This window comes from Canis aureus, chromosome 23, assembly GCF_053574225.1.
Source record: "Canis aureus isolate CA01 chromosome 23, VMU_Caureus_v.1.0, whole genome shotgun sequence".
In the NCBI taxonomy this organism is placed as follows: domain Eukaryota; kingdom Metazoa; phylum Chordata; class Mammalia; order Carnivora; family Canidae; genus Canis; species Canis aureus.
In genome coordinates, this window is record NC_135633.1 from 45,937,216 (window position 1) to 45,965,213 (window position 27,998).

The following is a 27,998-nucleotide window of genomic DNA, read 5'->3' on the forward strand; positions in this document are numbered from 1 at the left end:
TCCACATAGGGAGGGAGGTCTACTCTTCTGAAGCAAAGGTTATGAGAAATTAGAAACCCAGAATGATGGAGTTGGAAGTGGCATGGCAGTTTTAAAGATGGAAGAAAATTGAATCCCAGGTGAAGGGACCTGTCCAGAATCACCCACCTGAAAGTTGTAGGGCCTGAAAACAAGTTTCTTGACCTTCAATTTATCCCAAGGCTCATATTTGACATGGAGGTTGCACATGTGGCTATGGAATTATGGCATTTCTGCTGTCTTGGATCTTACAATCTCAACACAAAATTATCATTTGTTAAAGTAATAGCCGGGCTGGTGGCATAAGGACATTTGTGTTCCTAAAAGTTTACATTATCCAATCCCCAATTGAAATGTACCAAATTTCCCTTTGTGGCCTAGGTTAGTAGCACTGGATCAGCGACATGGCTGTGCTGAGTTGGAACATCTATAATTTAAGACGTGTGGAGAGGGCCTATGTGTGCCTCCAGATCCAATCCCCAGCCTACTCCATTTGGCCTTGGGAAACGGACCTGTGTGGTCTTTATCGGCCTTTGTCTTCTGGCCTGGTGTGGTCACTGGTATGTTTTGGCAGGTGATTAGATAGAAGGAGGAGGATAAGGTTGGGGTATGTGTTCTTCTGGCTTCTTCTCTGTTGGGTCACCCAGAGCTGGCCTTGCCCTCTGCAAGCTCCTTTGAGGTGGCTTTCCCCATCCAGCTGCCTTCCCTGGGTCTTCACCTTCCAGGCCCCTTCCCTGGGTTCTGGGACCAGCTCCCTCCCCTATGCCTGCAGACTGTAGAGTGATATTGGTTCCCGACTAAAGTGAGCCTTGGGATGCTGCTATTCCTCTGTGGTTTCCTTAAATTCTGTCTAGAGTTTTATGAATAGTCCTTTATTAAAGTCTCAAATTACCCAGTTTGAATGTGTCTTTTTTTTTTTTTTTCCTCCAGTCACTACTCTGGCTGATATAGGGTGTCTTCAATTTCATGGAAAATAACCACAATATGTTTAAGTTGAGCTCAAGAGAGAGAGTTGAAAAAGTAAGAAGTTTATCTTGGAAAAGAGGAAGCGAATAAGCTGACAAGTAAAATAAGAACTATAAGTGTTTAACAGAGGAGAAAACATCTTTTCCTCTGAGAAATTATTTATTTATTCATTTATCACTAATTAAATATTTTCACTGAATTTTGTGTGTATTCTGGGGTCTGCAGAAATATGGAGAAATAAAGCATGTGTGCAGGAAAAAGAAGAGAGGTGGAATGGAGAAAGTCTAGGTAGCTCTGAGTCCTGGAAGCAGAACCTTCTATAAACTTGACTGACTCCTGCCCTTGAGTGCTTAGAGAAATTTCCCTTTTATTTACTTATGTTAGTTTGAGTTCCTTGAGTTATTTTAAAGCAAAGAATCTTGATTAAAACATTGGTGAAAGGGAACAGTAGATTTAAGGTTGGAAACAGTATGTTGGGTCAGATATGAATGAATGGTTAAAAGGAATCATACCTGGAAGTAAGACAATACTGGATTGAAATAGCACCCAAAAAGATTGAGGTTCTTATGGAAACACCTGTTCATCACAAAGGCTTTTACTCCTTGGAGTGGGCTATCAACAAGTGCAATGGAAGTCTTCCATGTGAGATACCAAGAATGGGGCCCAGCGAGTGCAATGCTGGTAGCACAACAGTCATGTCCAGAGCAGGGTCGGGGGCATGAAGGAACAAGGAGGGCTGATTAAAATCTAAGACCACTTGAGGCTACACTCTGGATTTATAATATAGGGTGGGAAAAGGAACAGAGATTCTAAGATCAGATAGGCATGGATTTGAGAGCTTGTTTTAGTTTTACTTTCCCCAAATTTAAAAAAGGGTTGAAAACATGGTTCTTGTGGCTATTAAGTAGCTTAACATAGTGAGAGCAATTATCACAAGATTGAGCATGTAACTAGATGTTCAAAAAATGCTAGCTCTTACTCTTTTTTAAAAACAATGTTTGAAAGCCATAATAAAGTATATGCTTTTAAAAAAAAGAATCTCTTTTATGAACCCCAAGCTCAGGGGCTTTTTTCTTCCTTCTTCTTTCCTTCTTTGTTGACATCTAATAAATATTTGTTTTATTTAGAAGTTACATACAACCTTAATGTACTATATTACAATGGATCTTTTGAAAATACATTTCATGCCCGTGTCCTTAGGTTGTGAAAACCTATTTCATTTTGTAATAACATTTTTTATGTAAGTGAGACCAATAATTTAGCTATGTGAATCTTTACTCTTATGCCAAATGCCTGTAAAGATTCAGCATTTGAGCTTCCTTGCATTTTGTTATTAAGAGAAAGGGCTTGTGTGACCTGGGCTGTTTCTTCCCACATATAGGAGATTCCTCACCATATGGAATTCCTTATTCTCTTCTTTCTCCTCTGAACCGCAGAAACAAATTCATTGTATTGAATGTTGATCTGAACAGTCCTGGAAGGAGTAAGGTTCTTGGTGGAGTAGTAACTGTGTGCAGAGTTTAATGGTGTTAGGCAATCACAACCTCAGAGGCCCTAGTGTGCTGGGAAAAAAGGGGATTAAATAAAATAAATAAAATATCAAATAAAAAGAAAAGGCCAAAGTGGGGAAATATTTTAGGAATGATTGGCCAAGAGGAGACTATGCCAAGCCTCATGTGAGTTTATAATAGAATGGAAGTAAACTGTATGTAGCCTTTTCAAATTTTTTCTTAGGTTATTAGAATTTAGAGCTGAGAAAATAGAGCCCAGAGAGGTTAAGTGATTTGCCCAAGGTTATCTAGCTGTTTAATGCAGGGCCCCGAGCTAGAAACCAAGTCTTCTATATCCCAGTTCAGATTACTCTGCTCTGCACCCAAGGATATTTGGGAATTTGGAGATATTGTAAAGAAAAATGCTATATCCACGGAGAATGAGGCAGAGCCAGCTTTTCCCTCTCTCGTGTTAGTGCAAGCTACTAGTTTTCCCTGTGTAGATTTCGAGATTATGATGGTTTCAGTGTCTCACCTTGTGTTTCCTCCTGCACTCTATTGTTGATGGCATTTTTTTCAGCAAAGCATGCCATAAAATCTCTTCTGACAGTTCTGTTCCTGGTCAGAATGCCTGAAAGCTGCACTGCTTACAAAGTCCTGGTGTGGCCAAGAGCACTGATGTGACCATCTTGAAAATATTGTATCTACTGCATGTAAGCAGAGCCAATGCCTCAGCAACTCTTCATTCATTCTGGAGGCATATCTGCATGGCCAACAGTTCACCCTAACACTGTAACAGATTCCCAACACCCTCAGTTCTCTGTTATCTGGGGTTGGCTGATTAGCTCCTATAGCTCCTTCTCAAGTCTTTATTCTTCCCATAGGACCAGAGAACTGAGAAAGAAAGAAGGAATTTGTATTCTAGGAGGAAAGGTGTGCTGTAGCATGATCTCCTTATTTCACAGAATTCTCCAATTTCATAGAACTAAGCCTCTATCCTGGGCCATATATTAAAGGGGCTAAACATTTAGATAAGACATGGATTCTGTTCTACACAGATTACAATAAAATAGGCAGAACGAGAAATATTATGTAACAAGGCAAAATGCCATGGGGAGTGTGGTGCGACAAAGAATGTAGAAATCCAAATGATTCTGTGAAGACTAGCATTGAGATGGCCTTTGAAGGACAGACAGGATATTACAGGTTCAGTGACCAGAAATGTGAAGGAAAGGTGCTCCAGAGGGAGGAGCAGAAAGAAGGATCAGAAACAGTAAACTTGGGGCTATGGTTGTGAAACACTGAATAGTTTAGCTAGACCAAATTTCATATCACTATGGGAAAGTGTGGGATGAGAAAATTGGTTGGATCATTGGAGGATTTGGACTCTGAAGGTCTTTGACTGGAGCAGCTCTTGAGAAAGATAGTCAAACATCTGAAGTGACCCTTAGCATGGGGACTATAAGACTTAGGGTGTTCATTCAGGTTCCTGGAAGAGTGGCCATAAAGAATGATCTGAGCTGGAGCAGTGAGGAGGCCATCTGTTCATACTCAGAGAGTGCTGGAGCTCCAGCACAAGTAGCAGCCCTAGAGGAAAGGCTGGGGGATACTTGACTGCTTTGGCATGATTACCTAGCTCTGTAATGCATTATTTTGTTAATTCTTTTCTTCCTCCTCCTTCTTGGTTTATTTAGAAGGTCAGTGACTATGTATGGTACAAGATGTGTTCTCAAGCGAACAAATCTCACTGCTGTTAAAAACACAGCATGCCACTCCTGAAAGTTTTATCCTGTACAGTTTGAACTTCATGAGTACTTAGAAGACCTTTTTGTGCTGAAAGCCTCTAACTGAATTTTGAGTTTGCTTTATTGCATTTATCCAAAGAAGTAGAAGGATATAAGAACAAAGTTACCTCCTGATGGAATGTACTTTGCTAAATTGTTTTGACCAGTGTGATTTCATTGTATGCATTTACATTAATACTAAGGATGTTCTACCTCTCACTATATTCTGGGGGGGAACCCCAGAATCTGAGAGTTTGCTAGTGTTTTCTTCGTTGAGTGAAGTAGGAAAGAGATGCTGTCTTTGAAACGGGTTTCACTCAGACTTTGAGAAAATTGAGAATGATGATGACTAATGAAAGGCCAGACAAAATAATCAAGTCAATCCAGATATTAAATGTGCAAAGCCATGGAAAGAATTGTTTATGCTTTTGCAAAGAGTTGACCCAGAAGAGCTGAGACAGAGCTGTACTCTATCACTTGTTAAAATGTAAGTCTTTGGTGGTTTTTAAAGTGTCGTGTGCCATTCCTTCTTTTCTAAATTGCTCAGGCACACAGTTGTGTTCAATAGATATTTTGTTGAAGGGCTGAGTTGATTCCTGATGCACTGATTGGTTGATTGATTGATTTGACAGAGAGAGAGAGAGGGAGAGCATGGGAGCTGGGGGTGAGGACAGGAGAGGAGCAGAGGGAGAGGGAGAGAGAGAATCCCAAGTGATGTCTACGCCCAGGCAGAGTCCGACACAGTGTTGTGACTTTGAGATCACAGCCCCAGCCAGAATCAAGAGACTGACACTTAACCGACTGAGCCACCCAGGTGCCCCAATGCATTGACTAATTTAAAAGAGATCAGGATGCTTTGGTTGATTTGTAGAGAGAATAAGTGGATATGGGAATCAGAGAAGTTCTACAAGTGAGTTCTAAGGAACTGGATGTCTAAGCTGCTGTGGAGGAGTGTGGCCGGGACAGCCGTCTTGTATTCTCAGGGGAAGAAGGAAGGCTTCTCCCTCATACGGCATTCAGCACTTGTCCCAGGAATCCCTGGGTCCTGGGGCTTAGCAGCTTCTTTTGGTCACTGAAAGGACCCATTGGCCCTTAGGACCCAAGGTGGTTTGAAGAGACCTCTGACTGATGCATCCAGTTCATTCCAGTTTCATTCAATGCTCCCATCTCCCAAGGGCAATCATTTCTGCAGATTTCCATCCTTTCCCCTGTGTTCTTTGCTGTGGGCAGTAGCTCACTTTTCTCTGGGAACCTCCATGCCCGAATAGAGTTTTAGAGTGTGCATACAATGTGTACACACATTATTTTATTTAACCCACTTCACCACCCTAGTTCTCTCATTTTACAGATGATGAGTCAAAGAGGTTCCCTGATTCGACCAAGGTCATACAGCTAGAAGATGGCATTACCTCTGTCTTTATGCTACCTTTGCTACCGATTTCTGCTTCTGCACTTTGATGTCAGACCCACCAGGGATGGATGATATCCTAGGTTCACTACTTCTAGCTCTATGACCTGAGGTGACTTGCTGAGCTTTTCCCAGCCTCCATTCCCCTCCTCTGTGGATAAGAATTGTAATTCCCTTCTATAGGATTGTCCTCTCCCTTAGATCACCATAGATAGATAATGTCCTTCTGTGGGGAAAAAGCAGACCGAGTTAAGATGTGATTTGTAAGTCGACACATGGCTACTTCACCTCAAATGTGGCAGGGATGGTTTTGTGGATGGACTTCATTGGTTACTTTTTAGCAGTGGGGCCAAGTCTCCCTGAGCCCCCATTTCTTGTCTTGGAAAAGACCACCCCAACAACACCTCTCCAGGGGTGCTTTGAGGATTCACTGGGATTATGTATACAAAAGCCCTCTCTGTGAATTTTTATCACCGCATGAATGTTAGTTTGCATTATTAGAATCTAACTCTTTATTTTCAAATCTGGCTTCTCAACTTAGACTTTTCCAGTTCAGCATGAGGTTTCTATTTTCTCCCCTCCTAGGAGCAGAAGAGGAGACACAGTTTGAGATGTTTGCATGCTTCCACCTGGGTCTCCCTCCCTTCTTCCTACCCTGGCGTATTTGGGGCCTTTTTCATTGTGGGGCCTTCAGGACAATCATCCTCTTCAAACTAGGCAAGTCTGCTATAGTCTCCCTTTTGCTCAAGCAGGAAGTCCTGGAGGAGCAGGCTGTTCCCAAGAGTTCATTTTGGGGGATGTGGGAAGAAGGCTGGGGAGAGTAGAGTAGGACCATGGAGATTCTATTTCATCGTGTCCTGAGTCCTTAGTGGCGCCCTCGGTGTCCTGAGAGGTGCTTTGTAAATACTCTTTAGTGGTTGCGGGGAACTGCTGGCAGGGACAAGGGCCAGACATGGAGAGCTGATGGAAAGGCAGGAAATGTGACCAAGGAATTCTGCTATTCTCCTTCCTGCTTTCAGACTAGTTAATGGTAGACTGCTCTGGAAGCTGTAACGGGGAGGCCAGGGCTCCCCCCCCCCCACAACAAACAAAACTCCCTGTTGTTTTCATTTCTTTGTCTTACAGACAAATGCATCAGCTCTTTGAAAAAGCAACTCCCGAAAAACACTGACAAACCAAACAGATCCAGAAGCTCAGCATACACGTTCTTTTCTTCTAGACCCTCCAAAGTGCTAATACACTGTTTACATCTAAATGTGGCAACAAACAAAGAAAGTCAATGTAAGTGGGTTACATTGGAGGCCTCCTTTTCTACAATGTTCCTCAGAGTCGTGGCATTAGCTATTTCACGTGGGAATTTGTGAACAATCTCTTTCAAAGCTCTTTTTCCTGTGGGGGCCCAGTGTACTTCTACCTACCTACTCTCTCTTGAACCCGGCTCTCACCCATCGAGGCTGTTCATAATCAGTCTCTTTTATTTTACATATCTGGGATTCATATCTTTCCAACTTCCAAAAGGATTTAAGGGCCCTTTAACATTTCAAAATAAAATAAGGAAATGATGGATAAAAATAGAACAGAGACCTTATAAAATGAGTAAGGCAGCTGATGTTACAAGGCACCTGAGATGACCTAATTCTTGTAGTTGGTCAGTAAACTGAACCCTGACTCTATGGTTAGACCAAAAGGGAGCACACGTTGCTTACCTAGCTCTCATTACCTGTCTGAAATGGGAGCGGGGAGGAAGTAATATACAAAACTATTTGTAGAACTAAATTATTTTCTAAAACTATACATTAAAAAGATGCCATTCATACAGTTATTCTGTTAACAGTCTCCAGAGAAGTCTGTACACATAATATGCACTGCCAGTAACCTCTTAGCCCTGGAGCCATGCTGACCTTTCACCTAACATAAGCCTTAGCATAGGCTATGGCCTTTGCCTTAAATGGTCCTCCTGGCAGTCCATGCGCCATCCAGTTACCCCTACTCATCCTGCCAGTTTCCATCAGGGAAGGCTTCGTTTCTCATTCAGGCCAGGAGAGGACCCCTGGTTACAGGGTTTCCGAGTACTCTGTACTTTATCTTCAGACCACTTACCATAGTTTATGTTTACTCACTAGTTTGTGTCATTATTTAGTGACTATTTTCTCCCCTAGACATAAGCTCCTTGAGCTCAGGAACTGTACGTGCTTTGCTCATTCCCATATCCTCAGCATCTCACACAGTGCCTGACTTATTGCAATAATTATCATAATAAGATAATGATAATAGTAATAGCTAACTATTGACTATTAAAACACTTTCTCTGAGCTCTCAAACTGATGACGTGGTGGAGCATTAGGCCAAGGCAGAGCCACAGGCAATTAAAATGATTGAATGATCTGAGAAAGGACCACTGTGACTATGGGGCAGATGGGCCAGTTGCCTGGCATCAAAATCCCATATCTAGGGGTGCCTGGGTATTCAGTCTGTTAAGCATCTGACTCTTGATTTCTGTTCAGGTCACAATCTCAGGATCAAGTCTTACGTTGGGCTCCACACTCAGCTTAAGATTCTCTTTCCCTCTCCCTCTACCCCTCCTCCTTCCCCTGCTCAGACATTCTCTCCATAAAAAAATAAAAAAGAAGAAAAATCCCATATCTAAAGTCTATGCAAATATACAGGAGCTGTCATTTCATTTAAAAATTATAAGAATTGGACTTAATATTTTTTTTCCAGAGAGAAAGAAGGGGAAGCTAGATAAATGTCTGCTTAACTGACAACAAACTGTGTGTAGAACCTGACATGTGGAGCCATTGGAGAAATTCACAGATAGGGTTGGAGCCAATATTTTCTTCAAAAGAGAACATAGACTCTTATCGAGCTCTCCCAAATGTGCTTGGGAAAGACCCCCGAGTTCTATGCAAGGCAACTGAGAGAGATTACTTTAGTATGAGAAATTATTAAGGCAGATGCTACCTAACACTGTTTGTTCTTGGTCAGAGTCCTTTAAGGCCTCTGGGATATCTGATCTGAAGGAGAGCCATATCCTAACAAGCATGCCAAGATTTGATACCTGAAAAATGTATTCAGAAGGAGGCTAAATGGCTTGTCTCTTGGATAAGCTTATTTATGATTATGCATTTTAATGCTACTGGTGGTGGAGGGGGAATGATTTCCTTCTGATGTATTCCATACAGAGTTGCCCCTTCTGTAGTTGCAATCAATTAGCAGGTCCACTTGTTTCTAGCAAGCACAGGATAATTATATACGTTTTGAAACATGGAATCTATTTATTCCACATTTTGCACCATCTCATCCAAATATTTATGGAGAGATGAGGAGGTACATATCTTGAGCTAGCCCCAAGGACAAGTGCAGATTAAAAGTATGGTCCTGTTCTCAAGGCACTTAAGATCAGCAGGCCTTTCATCCATTTGTATGACATTTATTGAGTACCAGATATGCATCTGAAAATACAAAGAAACAAAAGAGGCAGTGTGGTGTCATGGCTGGAGTCTTGACTTTGGAATTGTATCTATTACTGCCAGTCAGCCATGTGACCTCAGGGAATTTATCTGAACACCCAGAGCATCAGTTTTCCCATCTGTAAACTGAGGATCTTGTGCCTGGTCTGCAGGACTGTTGTACAGAATAGAAATAATATAGGTATTATTGTCTAGCACATAGGCAATACCCATTAAGTTGTTTGTCTTAACATATAATTGCTATCCTTGAAAAGCCACATCCTAATGGGGGATGGACCCTTATAAACAAAGAATTACAACATAACTTGGTATTGATTTTGATATTGTACAAAAATTATATTGTGCAAGGGAGCAGAGGCATAGAGAAGAGCAAGGAACAAATTCCTTCTGCCTGAGGAATCAGAGAAGGCTCTCCAAAGGAAGCTGGGTTCTTTGGAGGTGGGTCTGGAAGGATGAGTAAGCTTTTGTTGGGCCGGAAAGGGGGAAAGTTATTCAAGCACAGAAACATAAAACAGCTAGTGCTGCTTGTTCTGGGGAAGGTGAGAAGGTCAGTGCATTCAGACTGTAGGGTGTCTGTGATGGGAGGGGCACGCAGTGGGGGATGAGGCAGGAGAGCTAGATTGGGCCAGCTACAGGCTGTACACAGAGACAGAAAAGGCGAATCCTGGATAAAATGGGTCCCCTTCATTTCATTACAGAATGTTCTATTTTTAGTGACCAGATTCCATGATTTCCTCTTGCAAAATGTTTTCTTTTGTTTCCCTGAGCAATCCCCCATTACCTGTTCTTTGAACACATAGTTCCTATGTTCTTAGAACCAGACAGTGGCCCAATGTTTCTGAGAATTCCTGGTTAGCTGCTTTGACAATTTGATATAATTCTCTGTTGCGTCTGTCCATTTTCCTGCCTTTCCAGCCTGCATTGTCCAGGCTCCTGTGCCTTCCATGTGGGCTGGGGCACCTCTCAATTGGTTCCTTTGTGCTGAGTAGAAAGGCAGGTGTGAGCTGTGATTGATGGCTGGTTTACATGGTGACAGGGGAAACCTGCTGGCTGTGCATTTTTTTTTTTTTTCCGCCGGAGGCCCAATCCATTCCTTCTACCAGGACTTCCTTGTTACAGCACTCCTTTGAGCTGTTTCCCTTGGAATTTTTTATTATTTTTCAACTGTCAAATAGGAACATATTGGAAAAAATATATTAATTTGATTCAGATCCCAAGGGGAGAAACAATGACTGAAGGCTTGAGTAAATTTTATTTCTTTCTGTATTAAGTTACACATTAAACTACGTATAGACTATTAGTTTTGAGGCAAGGTGGGTATCACGATGACCAGGGGAGCTGGGACATGGGGCCTGAGGGGGACATGGAAATTCAAGGCAACTCTGTGACTGTCTTAGCAACTGAAATGGAGAAAAGAGGAGACTGAGCAAATTTGCAAATGAAGATGACATAGTATACAAGTTCATGTGGACACCTGTGTTTGTAGTTGGCCTGCCTTCCCTGCTAGACATTAAACTTTCTGTCTAGGCCTCATCTGCCTCGTGCACTGCAGTATCCACAGGGATCACACGGTGCCTGGCACCTGGCACACGCTCGCTTGCTGAATGAACAGAAGAAAAGTGTCCACCAGACACCCCAAGTGCTCACAACAGTTAGGTCATGGGAAAGTCAGAAGAGAGGTCTGGTTTTACTCTTGCTCTGGGACGTGTACTGTCTCTTTTGCTCCTCCTGGAGAAAGCATCTCCAAGTATAAAGGCAATGCATGGAAGGAAGCAGAGCTAAACACAAAGCATGACAGGCCCTCAGGACATTGTTTGAGTTCCTGGGTTTAGTCACACATGAGCCCAGCTTTACCCTGGACTTCGCAATCCTAGGAGTCAATGTATTTCCTGATTGGAATCCTAGTGTTGCCACTTAATGCTCTGTGACTTTGCACAAATTATGTAACCTTCCTGTATTTCAGTTTCCTCATCTCTATAATGGACAGAATGATAACACCTAGTTCATAGTGTTATCATGAGATTTAAATAAATTAATGAAAAAAATAAATTAATGTACACAGATATATAGACCATTGCCTGAGATACAGTTAAAGTGCTTGTTATGTGTAAACTATTAGTGTTGACATTATTATTATTATTTGACCTATTATTATTATTTGACCTATTATTATTATTTGACCTAATTTGTCCCAGGTTTTTGTAACTTGCCTTTGGAAGAGTCCTGAAGAGTACCAAGTCCAAATGCTGTCACCAGTTCACAAGGCTGATTTCCCGCCTCCTCCCCAATGGCTCCCTTACCCCCTGTGTACATTTGGCATGTTTGAATTAAACTTTCAAAGCTTCCCAAACATTTATGCTGCTTTGGGCCTATGTTTGCATGTGTATTATGTTCTCTCTGCTCAGAATGTTCTTCCCTATTCCCCTGGCAGAGTCAGATAAGAGGATTCTAAGTGGCAAGGAGCAGCTAATTCAAGACACATTTAGGATTCTGGGTCTCATTATGCCACTGATGATTGGTGATCTCTAGCTAAGACTCAACGATTTGATCCCTGCATTTTAAACACGATTCCCTCTTCCTTGATGCTCCAATATATTTTTCTGTGAAATGAATTCTGTAGATTCATTGATAAGAAAGTATTCCTTACTAGCTCACGTCCGAGACGAGACAACAAGGTGGCAGTTAACCCTCCTGACCTTTCACTGTCAGAACGGAGAAGACATTTAAATCACTGCGGGCACACTTGGAGGCATGCTCAGCCTTCTGACCAGCTGGGCAGTGACACTAAGAAATGGGATATTAAGAAGGATGAGCTTCCTTTCTTGGATTTTAAGAGGGGAGAAGCCAGATCTCTTCCTTGTCCGGCTCCCTGACTCCCACACATACCTTTCTGAAACTCAAGAATTTAAACCCTGACAGCAGTCAAATTAACTTAACTAGATCTTTTAACAGCAAGACTGTTTCTGCTTTCTGCTCTGTCTCTAAGGCCCCAGCTAGGTTTCTAGAACACTTGGGAATAGTAATAAAATCAAGATACTTCTTCTGTATTTCAATGGCAAGATGCTGTCTCTGGGTCTGTGCCCCTAAGGCTTTGTTTTACTGTTGGAGACAAAGTAAATAATTTAAAGCATCACCCCAAAAGCATTTTCCTCATTTAAACTTTATTCTATGTAAATTTACCTCAGGCCTAGAAAGGTTTCGCTGTGGCAGAGGAGACATGGCTGTGTTCTTGCCAGAGTCCAGCCTGGCCAAGTTCCCCAGACACTGGCTGGCTCCTGGGTGGGAGAGTTTGGATGAAAGACACTAATGCAAACATAGTCACTTTTCCTTTTGCCCAGACTCTACTATTCGGATGAAGACTATGACGGAGTCTAAATGTGAAAACGTTGTGTTCTAGCATCAGACACATTCCCGGGTGTGTGCATATGGCCTAAATTAGACCACCTAAGTAGGCGGTGTGCAAAACCTAGAAATTACAAGAAAAGAGCTGGATAATGAGAGACAGCAGCTCATGAAGCAGCCCACCGGCAGAGAGCACAGCATCCCCACGAGTGCGTACTGGGGGAGAGGTGCGAGGAGAAGTGCACCCCTGATCCCTTCCCCTTCTCTCCCCTCCAGTCCAGTCTTCCCAACTGCCTTATAGAAACAATAGTACCTGGCTCACAGCCCAAGGCCCCAGCAGCCTACAAGGCCAGATTCTCTTTGAAAACATTGCGTTTTTTATTAATATGCTTAAATAAAGAAGTACTACAGGACCCTTCTCCCCAATAAAACAAGACAAAAATACCTAATGGATGTTAACAGTTTCTGTTCCCAATGCTGTCTTCGTTTCCCACCCTGAAAAGTTAACCTCCCACACTTGTTTTTTCTTAAAGGACTTCTCTCTTTCTCTCTTTTTTAAGAGCAGTTCTAAGTTCACAGCAAAATTAAGAGGAAAGTACAGAGATTTCCCAGATGCCCTGCCCCCACACGGGCATAACCTCCCCACGACCAACATCCCCCATTGGAGTGGTACCTTTGTGAGCGTTGATAAACCCGCATTGACATATTGTCACCCAAAGTCTGGAGATTATATTGAGGTTCATTCTGGGTATCGTACATTCTGTGGGACAATTGTAGAATGACACGTTTCCGTCTGTATAGTATCCTAGAGAGTAGTTTCAATGCCTTAAAAATCCTCTGTGCTCTGTCCACTCATCCACATCCCCCTCAACCCTATAAACCACTAATTCTTTTTTTACTATCTTCACCTTCCACGTCTTTCTGTTGATACAAACATGCATACGCATATGTGACGAGGGAGACATTTGGTGTTGTTTTTATAAAAGTGGAACCATACTACCCTTATTACTCTATTGTTTACTTTTCTTACTTAATAAGACAAAATAGACTTCTCTCCAGGTTAATAGATATGGACCATTCCATTTCTCAATAGCTGCATGATATTTCATATTTTTTAAAAGATTTTATTCATGACAGAGTCTCTAGTCTGAGCCAATACCATTATATTTTTAATATAACAGCTTCGTAAAATATCTGATATCTGGTAAGGTGAGTTTAACTTCCTGATTTTTTTTCATATATATGAAATCTACATATATTTTTTGCTGCCTCAGACATTTATTCTCCCATTAGAAATTTAAACTTTATTTTATGCAGTTGCCAAAAATTAAATTCTGACTGGATTTGCATTACTTTTGGAATGATGGCTATGGTAAAGATAAATATGTATTTGCATTGAGAACATGGTATATCTTTTCATTTGTTTAGCAGACTCCAATAAGATTTCACAGTATTCTTTAGTATTGGTCCTGTATCTTTATTGTTAAGCTGATTTGTGGATTATTTGGCTTTTATTAATATTGTGAATGAGTTAGTTTCAAGTTGACTTCAAATGCCTAAATTATAATGGCTGACCTCTCACCCACATGACACCAGAACTCCAAACCTTCTCCAGGCTTCCTCGCAGACACTCATGTGGGCTCTCTGCCTGGTCTGTCCTTTCAGTTGCCAGAAGGCATCTGCCTTTCTTCCTCAAAGCTCCATCTCTCCTTTTTTTTCTCCAGCAGGTGGGAAGCCTCCCTGTTGCCAAGACAAAGGTACCATCATAAGTACGATGTTGCCTTTACCAGACAAGGCTCTCCAGGGGCCTCCAAAGCTCTCCATTTTCAGGGGACCCATGTGGTACTGGGTTCCACGAGGAGTAGGGCAAATGGTCTTTCCCCTAATTCCATGCCACATCTCATCACCTGGTCCCAGAGGACTCTGCTTGATCCCAGAGTCTCCCACAGCCACACCTGACAGGTCCATCAGCTTCTGATCCTCAGCCCTCCCTCCTAGCCTCCCAGAACCTGCTGGCTGGTTGGGATGCAGTGTCTGAAGAGCTTTGTCTCCTCTCAGCTAAAACTCTGCTCTTCCTGAAATTCAAGTAGCAGAGTTTCTCCAAGCTGTATCTTCCTGTCCCACATCAGTGTTGTTAACTCTTGGGATCCTCAGTAACTCTAAACAGTTCCATTTCAACAGAAAGTCATTTTGCTTCTTCCTAAAACACTAACAGCCTCTCTGAGTGGGTTTCCCCAGATCAGAGGAAGAATTGCCCCCACAGAGGCTTAATGTCCACGTATCACAACAGCAAAAACAGAATATTTAAAAGCACAGTTTTTTTGTTTTTTTCCTGGTTCTATGGTCCTCAGCAAAATTCTGGAATTCATAGAGCCACATTTAATCTGACAGCTCTTATTCATGGCACTGTAAGCTTCCCCTCCCCCAGCAACCCCTGCCAGGAGGAAGTTTGTCCCCAGCCTACAGCCTACGGGGACAGCCTGGTGGCAGAGGGCAGTCTACTTCTTTTCCATGCCTGACCACCGAGCCTTTCCCAGTTTTACATAATAGTACAACTTATTGAGGATCTCATGTACATTATGAATCAGTCCTCATAATGATCCTATGTGATAGAATTTATTTTCCTTCATTCTTTTGATAGAGAAACTGAGGCTGAGAAGGGGTCAATGGATTGAGCAGTGAGTAGTGACAATGACAGAATTTGAACCCATTTAAGTCCAAGACTTATATGTCACAACATAATTTCTAGGGGGAAAATCCTACCAAAAACCTTAGTGAATCTGAGTGCCCAGTCTATGCATTTCCCCTGGAGTCCTGATCTGAGGCCTTGAACAATCCCTTGTGGTATAAAGTATGTTTTCTTTCATTTCCCCTTTTTGTCAGACTGACTCTTTGTTACATGGTATTATTCCCAGTCCCTGATTATCTCTAGTTGACAGCTGAATCCATGCAAGCTCAGAGAGCTTGCAAAAGGAAGGGAGCAGGATTATAATATTTACGTTAAGATTGAAGGTACAGAATTCATATGCAACATCAACCATCACATGAAATTATGTTCAATCACTTTATTGGTTTTAGTTTGTAGTTTGACTCACAATGTGTAAATTTGTCTGTATTTAATTTCTTTGACTTGGATTTCATTTATAAATCTATTTTGTTTCTAATTTTCTAAGCTTCAGGAATTTGTACCCAACACTTTTTTGTTTATATTAAGCAACACTATCATAAAACCAGTTTACATTAGTACTGCAAGCTCCACGAAAATGTTCCCCTTCATAAAGCATTACTTAATGAAATACTGGTACACAGCTTCTCATTATATCCTCCCCACAACCCTGTGAGATGGGTATTCTCACGCTAGGGTATAGACCAAGCAACAGGGGCTTGACCAAATACACGTACCGCCCATGTGAGCCCATCTAGGAAGTGATAGGGCCAGATGCAAACCAGGGTTTCAGTCAAAGTCTAGGGCTGTTTCCTGGAAACTTCTCCTTCTTAGCAACAGGATTTTATTTCACATGTTCAGCAGAAGTGTTATTTGTTAGATGCTAGATGTCTCATTTAGGACAATGGTACTCAGCCTTAAGAATTTAGCAAATAATGCCTCCTCTGAGAAACCTGTTTTGATAAGCCTGGCAAAGCAGTGAGCATCCAAATTAGATTTACAGTAAAGGTTTCAAACATTAAGAAAAAAATTACTTAAATCCTATTGTGCCCCATGTGCTTTTCTGATGAAACACAGACCTCAGGGTGGAGAGTGGGGGGCAGGGAGCAGAAGGCAGAGGGAGTTGGGGAGGGGACAGGGAGAAGAGGAAGGGGAGGTTTAGGGTTGGAACCCAAGTATTCTCATCAGGGGAGAAACAAAAGAAGGAGCTGGACTAGGGTAAGTGAGTAGGTTAAGTGTGCAATAATCCTGGAAGTATGAGAGCCACTTTCATTATTTAAAATAGTTTAACATAAGGAAAGAAATACAGGATAATTTAAACATTAGGCTTCTTTGTTTGGGTTGCAATTATACTAACTCAGTGAGGGTATCACTGATTTGCTCATGCTGAGTCAAAATCCAGATGATAAATTATAAATGATTTGGGTTGGTAAAGTTCAGAAAAGAAATGAACTACTTACTAAATTTCATGTGTTAAATAAATAAAATCTTCAAAAACCTTTGTTCAACCAGTCATTGTAAGTTGACTATATGGCAGGCAGTGGACATACAGAGGTGAATAATGAGCTGTCTCTGTCCTCAAGGGTGTGTGTGTGTGTGTGTGTGTGTGTGTGTGTGTGTTTGTGTGTGTATGGGGATGGGGGTTAATGACATGTGCACCAGCATTTATAATTCAATGTGAAAACACAACAATGGAATAATGCAGAGGGGATTAGTGGGCCAGGAGGACCCAGGGAGAAAGAATCCTAACTTGGCCTTAAGGTTGGGGTGAAGTCTTTGGGTCAGAGAAGGCTTTCTGTGGCAGTTAGGAAATGAGCTGAATCTTACAGGATGAGTCAGAGAGGAAGGGAGTGAATTCTGGCCAGAAGAAATTGGGCCAGCAAACTCTGGAGGTGAGAAACCTTGCAGAGTCTTATAAGCAATTTGGTGTTGCCGATGCATAAATTGTAAAGCTTGAGGAGATTCGGGTAGTCAGTAAGGGCCAGATACTGGATTTTAATTATATGGGGTGACCATAAATATTATCATCCAAACTGGGACAACTTTGAGATAGAAAGGAGGACACTTTTAATAATCAGACTAGACCAACACACAGAAACAGATAAAGTTGGATATCCTGTTAACAGGCGGTGTCTCACAGCTCAAACTTTCTCATTGAGTGATGGGGGATCATTGACGGTTTTTCGTCAAAGAAGTGATGAGATGGGGGATCCCTGGGTGGCGCAGCGGTTTGGCGCCTGCCTTTGGCCCAGGGCGCGATCCTGGAGACCTGGGATCGAATCCCACGTGGGGCTCCCGGTGCATGGAGCCTGCTTCTCTCTCTGCCTCTCTCTCTCTCTCTCTCTCTCTCTCTGTGACTATCATAAATAAATAAAAATTAAAAAAAAAGAAAACAGGAGAATATTAAAAAAAAAGAAGTGATGAGATTTGACTTTTAAATAGATCTTTATGTCTAATGAATTCACAAAAGGAGAAGATTCAGAGAAGGCTCTATCTTCCAAATGTATTTGTTCAAGAAATCTTACTTGAGAGCTGCCATGTGTTGGCACTATACCAGGGCTAGGCACGCGATATGAACAAAACCATAATTGATTCCTGCCTTTAAGAAGTTTGTAGTTTAGTGAGGAAGACTGTCAATAATCAAATACCACATAGGTAATTGTAAAACTACAAATGTGACAATGCTATGATGGGGGTACCTGATGCTATAAGAACATTTCATAGGGAATGGAGAAGTCAGAAGTGAGAGGTAGAGGGGCACCTGGGTGGCTCAGTCGGTTAAGTGTCTGCCTTTGGCTCAGGTCATGATTTCAGGGTCTGGGATCAAGTCCTACATCGGACTCCTTGCTCAGTGGGGAGTCTGCTTCTCCCTTTTCCTCTGCCCCTCCTCCCGCTCATGTTCTCTCTCAAATAAATAAATAAAATCTTTAAAAAAAATCAATGAGTAGTAGAATCTGATTAGAGACAAGAGGAAGGAATATTCTGGAAAGAAATAAGAAGGTATACAAAGATCTTCTGGTGAAAGGTGTAGAATGCCTGACAATAAAGAAAAGAATAGAATACAAATGCATGTAATTGATGTATGGCAAAAAGTGTGTTGTGTGATAGCAGAACAGTGTGTGCTAATGTGGTACTATTTCCCCAGCCAAATGGTAAATATAATATGGATTGAGCCTCAGCTCTGAGCAACACTGACCTAGCATGTTCTTCACTGTGAGTGACTAAATTGACAATTGCTCTGCCTCTATGAGGAATTAGAAGGCACCGTGTAGCAATGTCTATTCTCTTCTACCTTTATCTTGTGTATATCCTTCATGTTGCCATTTGTTCAACCAGGAGTAAACCGATATTAAACCAGCCAGAAGAATCAGGACTGATTCATCATTTTTTTCAGTCTTTGGACTCAGATCTGCTTTTATTGACTGGCCTGGCATAGGAGGAAGCACAGCCATTTGGAGGAACTAGAGGGCAGTGTGGCTATAATGGGGAAAGAACAGGGTATGTAGGGCAGTGCTAGTTAGTTATGATCTTAGGTATTACACTTCCTTTGGCTTGGTCTTGATTGCTTATGTATACAAAGGGATAGGATTCTGTGTTTACTTTAGGGATTATTAATTTGAAGATCAAATAAATAATATCTGGTTATAGGATTGGGAATATTTGTTGGGACCAGGTACCTTCTGGAATATGCCTGACTTAACCTATTGTCAAGAATTCTTAGAAAGGAGAGTTTTGTTGAACGGTTAACTCAGTGTAATGATCAGTTTTTATTCTTAGCCCAGATTTCTCCCAATTTGAGTAATATACTAGTTATCAATTGCTGCATAACAAATTGTCCCCCAAATTAGCAGCTTAAAAGAACAAACATATTGCCCAACAATTTCTGTGGGTCAGGCATCCAGTTGTGGTTTAACTGGGTACCTCTGGCTCAAGGTCTGTCATGGGTCTGTAGTTAAACTGTTGTCTGAGACTTTGAGCTCAGTGGGGGAAGCATCTGCTTCCAAGCTTATTCATCTGGTTGTTGGAATGCCTCAGAAGATCTATTTCCAAGTTCACTCACATAGGCTCCTCCAAAAGGCTGCCTCACAATATGGCAGCTGGCTTCCCCCAGAGTGAGCAAAAAGGAAGTGAGAGGGAGAGTGGGAAGTACCCAAGACAGAAACCACAGTATTTGTGTAAACTAATCTTGGAGGTGACATCTCATTACTCCTGTCTTATTCTAGTCACTAAAGGCAAATCAATAAATCCAAGGAGAGGAGCTCGTAAAAGGACCTGAATACCAGAAGGTAGGGATCACTGGGGACCATCTTAGAAGCCACCTACTACTCCAGTGACTTGATTTATTAAAGGAAAAGGACTCATGGACAGATCTGGCTGGGAAGCAGTGCTGTTGTTTCCCTTTCATCAATGGAAACTCTTTAGGAGCCATCAAAATCATAGCAAATTATATAAATTTTGGAAATCTCAGGTGAGTTGTGTAAATTTTGGCTCATTGATATTTTGTCCAGTTTATCTTGGGCTGAGCTCTCCAGAGATTGGACAGCTTGAATTTCCCTAAAATTTAGGGGCCTACAGGCCATGATTTGCAGTGTTATTTCATGATATCACAAGTGTAGGTCAAAAGGCTTCCCTCCTAATTGGTGAATCCTTGTGTTGACAACGGGCTGAAACAGGGACAAAAGAGTCTTTTGCTTTCTTCCTTAAAAAAAACTACACTGTGACCCATCTTTGGCTCCCCCCCCCCCCGCCCTTCTTACAATGCAATATAGCAAGTGGTTCTAAGTATTTGGATTCTAGAGAGTACCAGCCCCAAGGAGAGTCCCAGTCCTGCCTCTTCCTAGCTGTGCAATCTTAGCTCAAGCTTTCTGTGGCAGTTTCCTTATTTATACAAGGAGAACACCACCAGTGTTTACCACACAGGGTTGTTATGAGGACTAAGTCAATGCACGGAAAGTACTTGGAGTACCTGGTGCAGGAGAGGCATTCAAAGAATGTTCAGTATTATTATTATTATTCTAGCTCTTGTCCCCAAAGCGCTGGCTCTGTCTGAGATGCCATAGGCACTGGAAGCAAAGCTCTGACAGAACAGAACAGAAGCCATGTTTCTCCTTTCCTCTTTGTATACTTCCCCAACTTCTCCCTCTCTTCCCCTCCTCCTCCCCCTCCTCCTTCTTTCTCTTCTTCTTTCCTTTTTTGAACTGTAGTTCTCTTTGGGTATATGACACAATTAGAATTTGAATAATTATCCGTGGTGAATGCACAAAAGGATACACAAGCATTTATATGTGAGAGAACCTATATGGGAAGAGGTAAGTTGTCATCTTCTCTTCTCATCTCTACCTGATAAAATGCTCTCTCTCTCTCTTTTTAAAATTTATTTATTCATGACAGACACACAGAGATAGGCAGAGACATAGGCAGAGGGAAAAGCAGGCTCCCTGTAGGAGCCTGATATGGGACTTGATTCCAGGACCCCAGGATCACGGCCTGAGCCAAAAGCAGATGCTCAACCACTGAGCCACCCAGGTGCCCCTAAAATGCTCTCTTTTTAAAGACCCATTTGTTGAACCCATTTTAAATAACACCATTTCTTAAAAAAAAAAAAAAAAGTTTTCCTAAGTCCCTAGCACATGTGATCACTAACCTCTCACTTTCTATCAACAACCTAATTGTATTTCCCTTGTGGAATTTTGTGGAATTTGACATAATGTATTTAAGTCGTAGAGCCGGTGGAAAGCAGTTCGTGTTTTCAGGATAGCCAAAGACCCCTTACTCTCAATGTTCCAAATGCTATTTAGAAAAAGAAGTACTCATGGTAAAACTTGCTTTCCTAATAAATTGATGACTCATCAGCCACCTTGATGAGCCAAATGGAAAATCCCCTAAATGTTATTACTCCACTGAGAAATGTGATCCCTTCTGGGGCCATGTGGTGTCACCTCAAATTGAGGCCAGGACACATTTCCTACTCAAAACTCAGCCTCCTGAAATTCTTGAACATGTCTATTTCCAAAATTAGAGAGAACACCTAGCAGAACAGCTTGGCAATTTATAAAGAAAGGGATGAATACTTCCCAAGGAGGAATTTCTAGGACACCAAGCAACAGAACAGGAGAAAATAGGACACACAGAACAGTCCAATCAAAAAAATTCAGTTCCCTCTAGCCTGAAGGCACCTTGTGTAGAAATGTTATTTATAAGAACACGTAAAACAATCAGTAAATAAAATCAGTGACTTTAACATATGGAAGAAAGAGACTCTGATCCTCACCATAAGGAGTTTGCAAATATGATTAATTTATCATGATTTTTAAAAAGTAGGCTCCACATCCAGTGTGGAGCCCAATGTGGGGCTTAAACTAATGATCCGGAGACCAAGACCTGAGCTGAGATCATGAGTCAGATGCCTAACCGACTGAGCCACCCAGGCACCATCGTGATTTTTATAGCATAAAATTTAATGTTCCTTCCTCATCAGGTTTCTGCCAAACTCCACGGTAGTGGCTGCTGTGATGTGCAGCTCAGATTGCAATTCAGCCTCCCTCTCTACCTGTTCCTGTGGCACTCCTGCCCTCAGGGGTGTTATGGAAGCTCCTGTGTTCAGTGGTATTATTATAGATCTCTGTCTCATGATCTCTTTCCCAAAGAACACAGCCAACACCCCCTTCATTCCATCCTATTTAATAGTTAATGAATGGGGAAATTTACAATGTGTCCGGAACCTGTGCTTAAAACATTCATTCATTATTTCATTTAATACTCACATCGACCCTATGAAGTAGTATTTTTATACCCATTTTACAGCTGAGGACATTGAAGATCAGAGAAGTTTAATAAATTGCCCAAGGTGGCTTGGCCATGACACCATAGAATCAGTCAAAGGAGGTCACATCTTCAAAGTCCTTCCCCGGTGTTTGACATGGAGTGTTTGGTAAATAGTAACAATCATTATTATTATCAGGCAATCCTTACCAGAGACCTTAGCAAGCTGGACGATTTACCAAGACTGAGAACACTTAACCACACTTCAACAGAGCAGGCCACATAACTAAACCCTAGAGGATATCCTAAAATATTATGAGAAATGAGGAGGCAATGTCCAAGTACAGTGATTGCATTATGAGTAATAACAGAGCCAGCTGTTTATCTTGTCACAGAGGCATGCAGGTTGCTTAGGGAATAAACAGGTTGCTGCTGGAAATGTAATATCTTGAAAAGCAGCTAGACTTTAAAATACAACCTGATTCAATTGAGTGGCATTCTCCCCAGCCCCTAGCACAGCATTTTCCATTGGGTATGTGCTTCAGTCAATATTTATTAACTGCTTGCATCTGGTTGCTGGCAAAATTCAACTTACTCAGTTCAGAAGCAAATAATGAATATTTCTGTTAATTATAATAATGAATATTTTCTAAGCACCAATATAATGCACAGTGCTTCCTTTATTTCATGCAAAATTGGGGGTTATGCTACATTCAGAGCTCAATTTGAGCTCTTACCGAATTTTAGCAAAATAAATCAAACTGATGCTGCCAATGTGAGAAAGATGTATTTTATACCTGATTTAGGGAAGTGACCAAGGGATTCTCTGTGGCTAGGAGTCCACGCTTTCATGGGTTTGATGAGTTTGGCCATCCGTACACACTTGAAATGACTGCCAGGCCCCGAGTGGAGGTCCAGAGCTAGGCTTCCTAACACGTTTCCCCACATGATTAAGTTAATCTCGAATAACTTTCACTACTTCTATTGATGTTTTCTGGTTGGAGTTAGTCAATGCAAATCAAGCACCTTTTTGGGTTTCTACCTGTGCTAGTGAAGTCCTATTGTGAAGGAGAAAATCAAGAAGAAGCCATGACCCGAGTGTTCTAAGAGCTTAGTAGGTAATTTATCAGGAGAACGATAAGAAAATACATATGGGTATGGATCATGCATAGATTTTGTGATATAGATTGTGGGGGCTTATTGTAGTTTAGAGATGAGAGAGAGCAATTTGGGATAGAGGCATCTGGAGGAGAAGGCTTTGTGATGCCTTTACCAACCAAAGGCTTAATTTATTTATTTAACAAAGCTCTATTAAACTTTTGTTTTCCAGGATCTGTGCTAATTAATGGGATTCAGAGTCATCGTGGTCTCTGCTTTCCAGTGGCTCACAGGTTAGGGTGGAAAGATAGGTTAAGAGGAAATTACAACTACAAGTACGGCTTTCTCAGTTTTAGCACTGTTGACATCTTGAGCTGGATACTTTTTTTGCTGGGGTGGGGGAGATCTTGTGAATTGCAGGACATTTAGCAGTATGCTTGATTGCCACCCACTAGATGCCAGCGGCATCTTCCCCCACCCTTGCGTTTTGACAACCAGAAATTTCTCGAGATAATTGTCTGGAGGGAAAAACTGGCCCCAGTTGAGAACCACTAGAGAAAGACACAAGGAGATGGGAGGGAGAGATAACACAATGAAACTTGTGGACCATGCTTAAGAGTTTCAGTCTCTATGTAGTTATCTGATCATTTATTTATTCAATGAACATGGAGTGCTAAATATGTGTCAGCCACTGTTCTAGGTGTCCTGGATGCGATAATGGACAAAACAAAATATCTGGCCTTGCACTGCTTACATTCTGGTAAGAAGGGATAAACACTAAACTCAATAAATGAGTTGATAGTAAGTTTGAAGGTGATAAGGCTATGGGAAAAAAATAGAAGAAAAATGGGTATAGGGAGTTTAGTGTGAGACATCGATTTTTAAATAGGATAATTACTGTTGAGACTGACACTATTTTTTCACTAAAGGGAATTTCTAGCATATGTGGTCTACAGGTGGGCATATTACAGACTCACACACTATTAGAAAATCCAGCCTTTTGTGTTTAATCTGGATTGGGCTATTCAATTCCTCTCTACCCTATGAGATGAGATCATATGTTTCCCATATTTTATGATTCACAAGAGAGCAAATTTTGAATGGCTCATTCATTCATTCATGCATTTATTCATTAGTTCAACACTTATGGAAAAGCCAGCAGGCCTGGTGCCAAACACTGAGGATAGATAAAAAAGATATCACACAAGTTCTGCTTCTGAGACTTTCTCAGGGATGCTCTCGTGTAAACTCTAATTACAATAATGTATGATAAAGAATATAATAGCTATGTGTATAAATGTTCAGGGAGCCCGGAAGAGGAGTGACCAATATGGGGAGGTGTAGAAAGCTGCACAGAAGAGCTGGCATTTGAGATGGGTCTGGAAAGATGAAGAAGAGCTTGCCAGGAAGAGAACTATGAGGAAAGGACTTCAGGCCAAGGTATGAAGACATGAAAATGATATTCTTAGGTATAAAAAAGCCCAAATCAGCTTAAAATTGATCTTTCTTTAGTCTCTGGATATCTGAGCTGTTTCCTTTATTCTTCTTGGTTCCCAGACCGAATTTCTTGGGTCCAGTTCTACAAGTTTCCTACCTGTAAATGACGTGTCGGATGAGATGGTTTCTACAGCTCCTTCCATCTGGAATATCTTTTCATCCTATAATTCTGTGATTTTATTCCAGGTCCCATTCCTCCAGAGAATGAATTCTTTCTGCTTCCAATTCATCATTTCTTCTCTTTTCCTTTCTTTTTCTCTAAGATTCTGTTGTTTACATGTCATTTCCACATCTAAACAGGATCAACCTGTTTACTGCCTCTTGTTTTCTTCCTACTGCGCCAATATCAAAAGATTACTTGCCCAATGCAAATGGACATTTTTAGAGCACTTATGTTGAGATAAATCTTTGTAAAGGTCAAGAGGGGACAACAGCAAATACATTTCTGCCAGGGATTTTTGGCAGAGTCAAGGAATCAATTAATTTGATATTTGTATATTTGTTTAGTTTTCCCATGAGCCAGCAGTATGCTACTCACAGCTGGGTTTATAGGGAAGGTAAGAAACAACACCTTCCATGAAGCTCTTACAGTTTGGTTGGGGAAGAGGGTAAGTATATGATCAATATCACACAAAAAGGATTCATCAGAATTTATTTAATGTAAGAACAACTTGAATAGTAGAAAAATGCACATTTCTGTGCATAAAGTAAATGATTTGAAGTGTGACATAAAGGCATGTTAACTTTTTCTTTTTTTTTTTTTTTGCTTGGATGACTGGCAACTATGGATACTTTGATGGGTGAAAGATAAGGTACAGTTCTCTCAAAGACTTTTCTGCTCAAAGTAAAGAAAGAGAAATAGGAAAAAAAAAAAAGCCACGAGGAGTAGCAACCATTTGTACCTTTAGAGAAAGGTCCTGGGAAGGAGATGAGCATCTGGATAAGAGTGTCAATAGCCTGTTACATGCATATCACATTGAGATTTAATCACATGTTTTAACACGGGTTGTTTCATTTGTTCTATACCTTAGTCAGTGATGTCATCACCTCTAGACCATAGTCTGCTGAATTGTGTTGATCAATATCTCTTGAACTGTTTCCTCCTTTCCATTTCCATTTCCATTTCCCTGTCTGAGTTTAGATGTTCTCTCTCCTCTGGATTTTTGCAAAAATCAGGCTGTTCTGCCTGTCTCTGCTCTATCACCCATTCTGCTCCAGAGAGAACATCCTTGAGTGCTTTAACTGACACTACATCTCCTCTGCTCAGAAATATTTATGGCCTCCTCATACCTACAGATGGAACATTTATATTCCTTAGCCTAGCAACCAAGTCTCTATAGTTTGGCTTTTACCTTCTCATTTTTTGCTAAACTCCCTCATTTGCCTTGTGTTTAAACCATATGATTGATGCAGTTTCCAGAACATGATTTCCTCCTTGTACCTCTAGATCTTTGTTAACTCAGTTTCTTTATTGGACCACCCTACTCACCAAGGTCTTACTGTACTAATTATAAGGATCTAGGAGCAAGAGAGCTTCTAGGCGGAGAGCAACTGGAACCAGAAGGTGGAAAGCCAAGGGGTTCCCTGAGTCCCTGTGAACCTCTCAAATTAGGCTATTAGGTACAAAGCCCAGTCTTTTAACAAACGTACTCTAATATATTTATAAGCATATGAGAAATTCACTTGACTTGATGGGGCTCTGTCTTTGGCATAAAGAGCGATATAAAAACACTTCCTATTACATGCATTATGAGCTAAAGGGTCAGCGTAGCATTCAGGAACATGCCTCTACCCAATCCAATCCAAAGCCACACTTTACCCCTTGTGTAAGATGAGGGACTGTAGTCCCTAGCAGTAATTAACTCAAGCCCAGACCTGTCATGAAACTACGAATCTTGGATGATTGGATGTTGATAAATAACTCAGCTGGTTTTTAAACGCCTTGGGTAGCCTTTAAAGAGAGGGAAACGTATAGTTCTTGAAGCATTCACTCATTCATTCAATCAGTGTTTATTGATCACTGTATGCCAGGTTTTTCATATAAGATGCACTAGCTATCCTCCAAGAATAGATTTACCGTGAACTTAAGGAATAGTTGACCTCAATACAGAGTCATCCCATCTGGCCAGTGGTTCTGATACTGCTTTGGAGAAGAACCATGAATTGCTCCTCCCTTTCCAATCTTCTTTTTTCACAATCTCTGCACATTTTATCCCTTATGTTGTAATTGGATGACATGGGTTTCATATGTATTCCTCCTTTTCCCCATTACATAATCAGCCCTTTCTCCTCCAGCAAACCAGGGTCAATTAACCCTGCTAATCTGGAGACTTGTCTCCTGTTGGTACACGGACACAAGCAGTCCAGAAGAACTCTGGAAGTATACCTCCTTTGGGGACCAAGGCTTCTGATTCTGCAGAACCTAAAGGTGTGGGAATGGGAAGAACAAAATCCCCAAGTGGATTATTGGAAGCAATGTTAAGTAGGTCACTCTTATTTTCATCCCTTGGTTCCTAGGCCTGTGATCAGGATCACAGCATCACATAGAGTTCCTGATTCAATCCCTGAAGGATAACATCCCACTCCTCCTGCCACTTGGGTTCTTCCCAGGTCTTCCTCGAAGCAGATGCCACACCAGGATTAAACATTAGGAGAAGAAGGAGGAAAGAAGGTCTTAGCTGTAGGGCATTCCTAAGGAGATTTTGGCAAGGTCAACTGGAGGTTCTGCATCTCAGAAATGCGCTACCTTAATATCCCTGCTGCATGTAGGCATAAGTGGTAGCAGCCTGGGGAGAGCACAGTTATAGGGTGGTAGATTTGCCCAGGGGACATCTGTTAATTACATTCCCGAAGCTGGATAGCTGAGAGGAGCATGGGACATTTTCCTGGCAACACCACATTGTTCCAAGCACCGGGGCACAGGAGTGAGCAGGATGGATGTGGTGTCTGCCTCATGGATCATACAGTCTCATGTAGGACAGTTAAGCAATCACAGCTTAGTGTGACAAGTGTCTTGAAACACAGAGGCAGGGGCTCCCAGCTCAGTGGAAGGAAGGGGACTCAGGGGGAGCTTCTGGGGGGCTGTTTAAGTAGGGCAGTAAGGAGCCAAGATTCTATATGAATTTGAATCCAACCTTCTCTACTTTCTAGTTCCGTGTCCTTGGGCAAACTTGTAAACTTTCTGTGCCTAGTTTCCTTATGTACATAGTGGGGAGAATGTAGCACCTACCTCTAGAGGGGTGTGGTGATGAAATCCCACAATATACCTGTAGGCCACTTAGAAGAGTGCCTGGCACATAGTGTCCCAGTGTTTCACTGCCACAGTGCTGCAGCTGCAGATGCGGGCTGGCCAGTTCATAGGGAGCCTGGCCTGGAGTGCTAAACTTACGTCAGTTCATCTTCCAAGAGTCACAAAGCAGCAATGTCTACGGGGAACCTGCCACAGTGGCTTTACAGACTGCAGGGTTGGTGCCTCCCAACTACCACGAGCGGTGAAGG

At 41.6% G+C, this 27,998-nt stretch overlaps 1 protein-coding gene and 2 long non-coding RNA genes across 9 annotated transcripts in view; 2 read left to right on the forward strand and 1 right to left on the reverse strand.

The window, feature by feature from the left end:
• The window catches only part of LOC144295094 (uncharacterized), a 63,767-nt gene extending 52,279 nt beyond the window's left edge, over positions 1-11,488 (forward strand). For 2 of the 3 annotated variants that reach the window (XR_013362492.1, XR_013362496.1), the window contains exon 3: positions 11,332-11,488. The gene's annotated coding sequence lies outside the window, so the exon portion shown is untranslated. Of the gene's footprint in view, positions 1-6,251; positions 6,384-6,791; positions 6,948-11,331 lie in introns of all 3 variants that reach the window. The other variant, XR_013362495.1, reaches the window with a different exon arrangement.
• Positions 1-27,998, forward strand: part of LOC144295095 (uncharacterized) — a 64,029-nt gene that overhangs the window by 13,855 nt on the left and 22,176 nt on the right. Inside the window, exons 1-2 of one of the 4 annotated variants that reach the window (XR_013362500.1) lie at positions 19,436-19,611; positions 24,309-24,443. The exons of 1 other annotated variant lie outside the window; for it this stretch is intronic. This is a non-coding gene — a long non-coding RNA (uncharacterized LOC144295095). Of the gene's footprint in view, positions 1-19,435; positions 19,612-24,308; positions 24,444-25,826; position 27,998 lie in introns of those variants that run through there. 2 more of the 4 variants (XR_013362502.1, XR_013362501.1) reach the window with 2 other exon arrangements.
• On the reverse strand, positions 9,098-22,216 carry LOC144295098 (uncharacterized). Of its 2 annotated transcripts, none has more exons than XR_013362511.1 (5): positions 22,116-22,216; positions 13,152-14,218; positions 12,317-12,411; positions 9,918-10,300; positions 9,098-9,290 (listed from the first exon to the last, which is right to left on the reverse strand). It is a non-coding gene; the product is annotated as an uncharacterized LOC144295098 (long non-coding RNA). The 2 variants fall into 2 exon arrangements; XR_013362512.1 differs by lacking the exon at positions 9,098-9,290 and having other exon boundaries at positions 10,151-10,300; positions 13,152-13,238; positions 14,054-14,218.